Raw genomic sequence first — 6,609 nt, 5'->3', positions numbered from 1 at the left:
GTACCTCAGAATATAACCTATTTTGGAAATGGCATCTTTGCAGAGGTAATCAATTTAGAATGAGGTCATAAGGGTAGGGCCTAATCAAATATGACTGGTGTCCTTAAGAAGGGGAAAATTGAGGGGTGCCTGGGTGGCTCAGTCGGTTAAGTGTCTGACTTGATTTCAGCTCAGGTCATGATCTCAGGGTCATGAGATCCAGTCCTCCATCACTCCGTGCTGGGCATGGGGCCTGCTTAAGATTCTCTCTCTCCCTCTCCATCTGCCCCTGCCCTACTCTCTAGAAAAGGGGGAAGGTTGAATACAGAGACAGACATACAAAGAGGGAGATAGCCCTGTGAAGATGCAAGATTGGAGTGATACATCTATAAGTCAAGGAACACCAAAGATTGCTGGCAAACTTCCAGAAGCTAGGAAAGAGGCAAGGAAGGATCCTTTCCCAATAGGTTTCAGTGGAAGCGCTCTCCTGCCGATACTTGGATCTCAGACTTCCAGCCTCCAGAACTGTGGGACAATAAATTTCTGTTGTCCTAAACCACCGAGTTGCTGTTACTTAGTCGTGGCAGCCCTAGGAAACTAACACAGTCCTATTAATAGGTTAATCTCAAAAGGAGATGAAAAATGAAATATTGTCCAAGGCTATTGCCCAGTGTTCAGTTCTTCTGACTGTTACGTCACTTCCTACTATGGAGAAACTTGGGTGCGTAAAAGAAGGTCCCCATTATCCAGGCCACTAGGTAATATTTTTGAATTGTTACATTAACAATTATAATATGGTCACAGCTCTACACCATAGAAGCTACCTGCTGAAAAGAATAAGGTTTTCGTATTAACAAACTATATCTCTAGTTTGTTAGGGGATCTTCATTGGAAAACACGGGCTTCTGGTCCCACAAAACACAAGGGGGGAAAAGGTGAATGATAACACGTGACATTATAAAGTGTTTTAAATGCATATCTTATTAGTGTCCATCACAAATAATTTTTAAAAACACAGCGAATTAAATCCAAATGAGAAGAAATGAACTAACAAAGGGGGGAGATTAATGAAATCGAAAATATAAAGCAAAGAAAATCAACAATGCCAAAAGTTGGTTTTTTGAAAGATATTTAAAGGTGATAGATATTTAGCACAACTAATTAGAAAAAGAGAGATAAGACATGATGAATATTGGAAATAAAAAAGGACATCATTGTAGATTAAACAGATGTTAAAAAGCTGATGAACATCTTTTTTTGTTGGGGCGCCTGCCTGGCTCAGTCAGTAGAGCATAGAACTCTTGATCTTGGGTCATGAGTTTGAGCCCCGTGTTGGGTATAGAGATTATAAATAAACTTAAGAAAAGCTGATAAAATACTATGAACAGCATTATATTAACAAAGTTACGGTTTAGACAAAATGTACACATCCAAATAAAAACACAATTTAATAAGCTGACGGAAAATTACATTTAAAATTTCAAACAGGTATCTATCTGCAATTTAAAACTCTCTCACAAAGATGGGATGTTAGATATTAGATGGCCCCATTAGTAAATTCATCTAAACATACTTAGGGAAGGGGTAATACCAGTCTTAACAAACTCTTCCACAGAATATAAGAGTAGAAATACTTCTTAACTCATTTTATGAGGCCAACATAACCTAACAGTGACATTACAGAAAGGAAAATTACACGGCAGTAGCTCTCGTGAGCATAGATACTGAAATCCTAAACAATATGTTAGCCTAGACCTCTTCATAGAGAACTATAAATCATTTTTATGAAAATTAAAGCAGTCCTAAATAAATGAATAAACCATATGCACCAGTTGGAAAATTTGATATAATAAAAATGCAAATTCTCTCACAAATAGATATATAGATCCAATGAAATATCAATCAAAATCCCAGAAGGTTTACTTTTGTGAAAAGTGACAAACTTATTCTAAAGTTTATATGAAAATGCACCTGCATTTGGAATGGAATAGCCAAGACCACTTTGAAGAACAAAGCCGAAGGACTTGCACCACCAAATGTCACCACTTGCTATAAAGCCACAGTAATGAAGACAATGTGGTGTTGGCACAGGGTAGGTAAACAGACTGGTGGAACCCAGTAGAGAATCCAAAAGTAGACTCACAACAAATGCAGCTACCTGACTTATGAGAAAGATGACTCTGCAGCGCGAAGGAGAAATGATGGATTTTTCAGTAAATTGGGCCAAATGAATATCCATATGCAAAAGCCGTAGTCTGATTCCCGCCTCACATCATAAGCAAAAATCAAATCTAGAAGATTTCCGATTTAGATCTCTAGATGGGAGAATATCTTGATAAACTTAAGGCCAGCAGATTTCTCAATGGGGCACAAAAGCACTGACCATAAAGAAAAAAAAAAATGAAAGTATTAGACGTCATTAAAATTAAGAACTTGTGTCTATCAAAAAATAACACTGGGAGTGAAAAGACAAGACAAAGAACGAGACAGATGTACACACATGCGTGTGTATGTGTACAAAATTTCCTATATAAAGGGTATATAACTCCTAGTAGATAAATAAATCCTAAAATCAATAGAAAAAAATGGGCAAAAAACTTGAATGAACACCTCACAAAAGAAAAAAAATAAACATGAAAAGTTTGTCAACATCACTTGTCACTAGGGAACATAAATTAAAACCCCAATGAGATATCACTACACATCCTCCAAGAGGATTAATATGAAAAATAGCCACACTGCCAAGTGTTGGAGTGAAGGAAAACCCATTCATTGCCTCTGGGAATATAAGTTGGCACTATTTTAGTAAATTGCTTGGTAGTATCTACTAAAGCTAGGGACATTTATACCCCTGTGTCCCAGTAATTTTACTCCTAGCTATACATCCTACAGTAACGTATGCACGCAGTTACCAAAACACTCATACAAGAAGGTTTAGAGCAGCACCATTCTTAATAGCCAAACAATGAGAACAATCTAATGTCGGTCAAAGTAAAATGGGTAAATTGGAATAGACACAGCAATGAGAACAGCCAATGATTGTTACATTGACACAGATCAACCTTACAAACATATATTGAGCAAAAGAAGCCAGATACAAAAGAATTCATATTGTATGATTCCATGCCTACAGAGCTGGTAAACAGAAAAAACGAATCAGAGGTGATAGAAGGCAGGGGGCAGGGGGTGAGTGGGAGAGGGTCTGGAGAGGCTTATGGGCGGTGCTGGTGATGGTCTGTTTCTTGATGGTGATGGTGACAGTGGTATGTTCATTTTGAAAATTGACCAAGTGACACATTTAAGGCGCATGCACTCATTTGTGTATTTCAATACAAAGTTTAGTTGAAAAGTACATATCCTATTGATAGTAGATCTTACAAAACCACACAACGTTAGAGCCTGAGGGATTCTTAGATTTGGGGATCAAAGAGGAATGACTGACCCACCCTTGATGAGGAGGTGACTAGAAATATGGCTAGGAGGGTAAATTCAGGCCACACTCTGATATTCTCTCAATGCAAGGCCAAGGGCTTGAGAATTTATTCAGTGGACCAGACACAGTGAGTGGAGATCGAGGGCGACAATATGACTAGATTCGTGTTCATAGAAAAATTCTTATGGCAACATATGAAATAAATTGGAAATGGGGGAGAGAAGACACAGGGAGACGAGTGAAGAAGACATTGTCAAAATGTTGAGAAAAAAAAATGAAAGTTTGAGATGGCAAAGCATTTGAACGTGTGTTTTGCCCCTACCCATCCATGTCTGCTTCTTTATGTGGATCTGTTGAGTAAACAAGTGCAGATTCTGAAAACACTGCTTCTGCCTGGAAAGTCACCATCCTTGCATCCCAGGGGCATCTTCAGTGCTGCTGGCTTGCAGGCGACGGGCAAGTCCCTGGAGGAACGGCTGTCAAACCGTTTTTATTCTGAAGACTACTGGGTGCTAGTTCTTGTCATGCTTCATCACTCAGGGCACATTCAAGCATGGAAATTCCTGTGAAGTTAAAAGAAAAGTTATGTTGTCTATTGAAAAAATCACAAGACAGAGCCTGCAAGTGGCAAGATCTGAAGACTACAAAGGTGGATCGACCTTTTTTGATACCAACTTCTTTTTTTTTTATTTTTACCATTTCTGAGTTTTTATTATCGGTAGCCTTTGGACACTAATCATATGAAGCTACAAAACTAGCAAATGTCACATTCTGCGTGGAGCACTGGGTGTTATGCACAAACAATGAATCATGGAACACTACATCAAGAACTAATGATGTAATGTATGGTGATTAACATAACAATAAAAAATATAAAAAAACTAAGACCCCCCCAAAAAAACTAGCAAATGTCTTGAAATCTGTATACAAAACATAAATTAGCTCTAATTTCAAACTCTCAATGAGTGTACCACTCAATCATAAAAAAAACAGTGGCTCCAAAGATAGTCTTATACCATTATACCATTCTTTAGATTTTTTTTTTTTTATTTGAGAGAGATAGAACATGAGAGGGGGGAGGTCAGAGGGAGAAGCAGGCTCCCTGCCGAGCAGGGAGCCCGATGCGGGACTCGATCCCGGGACTCCAGGACCATGACCTGAGCCAAAGGCAGTCGCTTAACCAACTGAGCCACCCAGGCACCCCAGCATTCTTTGAAAAAGGAAACTGTTTCTTTTAACTTTACATCCACCCCACACCCCAATTTCAAAACACACCATTTAATTGTCTTGGTCATGGACATTTCCAAGATAAGATTTTATATTTCACTCCCAGAGCTTCTGGTGATCAGAAAAACCAGGCTTTCCTTTACTGAAGGAGTTTGGTCCTGCTGATGTTGGTGTAGCCCTTCCAATATTCTTCATCCTCATCTTTGCTTCTGGAGGCATTTCCTCTGGCTACTATCTTCATCTTCATTAAAAGCTGCTGCTACTGAAAAGGTTTTTGGAGCAAGCGTTGGAACAGTTTCTTAAGGCTCACTTTATCCAAGTTTGATGGATATGGCTGAGTCTTTCTTTGTCATCTGACTACCTATGGCAAATCCTAACTTGGAGATCTTCATGGGCTTTGCTGGGAGGTCTGCAGCTTCTTCTTCAGCTGATCATGTCTCAGCACTGTGACTGGAATTTTGCCCTCCATTACTGAAAGAAACAGTCTTAGTTTTCACAGGTTTTTCTGCTTCTCCTGCAGGTACCCCGGCGGCTCCAGCTCGCTGCGGTTTCTCAGGGTTTCTCCTCTCCCTTCTTCCCATCCACCATTTTCCCTGCCATGGCCTGATAAGAACTTCTTTTATTTGGAGAATGCAGTCTGATGTTAGGTTAGATTGGAAATTCTAAACAGTAACAGGAGACAAGTATAGGGAATGCTTTAGCCAGTTTATGGTTTTATACGTAACAAGAATGTTCCTCTAGTCCCATGGACACAAGAAATTCTCCCCCACTCCCCCCCGACCCAGTTTTTAAACAAGGTACACATTTACAAGGATCCAGCAAAGAGACAAGAAAACCTCCCCCACCCCTTACCTTTTGTCTCTTTCTATATATAGTATATGAGGTGGGGGTATATGAGAAAAGGTTTAACCCAGCAGACCCGACCTTCTATTCTTGGAAAGGCTCTGCTGCAAGATTAGATTTTTTAACTTTACATCCTGGGCTGGCATCTGGGAATTTGTATTTCAGGAGTGTTCCCACCATTAAGCAAGCAGAGGGGCTCACTCTGTCTAAACTGTACAAACAATATGGTATATACTTATATTAGGTTCTACAGAGAAACAAAAGCAATAGGAGACATATATATGTGTGTGTATATATATATATATGAGATATGATATGAGATATGATATAGAGGGGGAGAAAGAGAGAGAAGAAAGATTCATTTTTTCATTTTAAGGAATTGACTCACATGATTATGGAAGCTGGCAAAACCAAAATTTGCGGATCTGCAGGTAGACCATTAGGCTTGAGATCCAGGAAGAGCCAATGTTGCAATTCAAGTCCAAAGGCCATCTGCTGGCAGAATTTCTTTTTGCTTGGGAGCGGTCAGTCTTTTGTTTTTGTCCTTTGCCCTAGCCTTCAACTGATTAGATAGGGCCTGCCAACATTATGGGGAATAAATCTGCTTTACTCAAAGTCCACCAGTTTAAATGTAAACCTCATCCAAAACACCTTCACAGAAACATCAGATGTTTGACCAACTATCTGGGCACTGTGGCCCAGTCACGTTGACACATAAAATTAATCATTACAATGCTGAACGCCTGCTAGTTCTTTCTGGCAGCCTGGATATATGGTACATGCCAGGCAAAGTTTGCCTCTGTGACCAGCTTTCAATAAAAACCTTAGGCATTAAGTCTCTAATGAGCTTCCTTGATAGACAACATTTTACAAATGTTGTCACAACTTGTTGTTGGGGGAATTAAGTGCATTCTGCACAAATCCAGTGGGAGAGGACCCTTGGAAACCTGCATCTGGTCTCCCACAGACTTCATCTCACACGCCTTTTCCCTTGGCTAATTGTGCTTTACATCCTTTAGCTGTAATAAATCATAGTTGTCAGTGTGGCTAGATGTTAAATCCTGCGGGTCTCCTTAGTGAATCATCAAACCTAGGGGTGATCTTGGGAACCCCCAACCCAGGGTATT

General features: G+C 39.7%; 1 pseudogene; it reads right to left on the bottom strand.

Annotated features, from left to right (window-relative positions):
* Nucleotides 1–4,690: 4,690 nt before the first annotated feature.
* Nucleotides 4,691–5,227, bottom strand: LOC113924990 (annotated as a pseudogene).
* Between the last annotated feature and the right edge of the window lie 1,382 nt (nucleotides 5,228–6,609).

Source organism: Zalophus californianus, chromosome 2, assembly GCF_009762305.2.
Source record: "Zalophus californianus isolate mZalCal1 chromosome 2, mZalCal1.pri.v2, whole genome shotgun sequence".
NCBI lineage: Eukaryota > Metazoa > Chordata > Mammalia > Carnivora > Otariidae > Zalophus > Zalophus californianus.
Note: the sequence above shows the minus strand (reverse complement) of the source record. Positions and strands in the feature narration are given on the sequence as shown.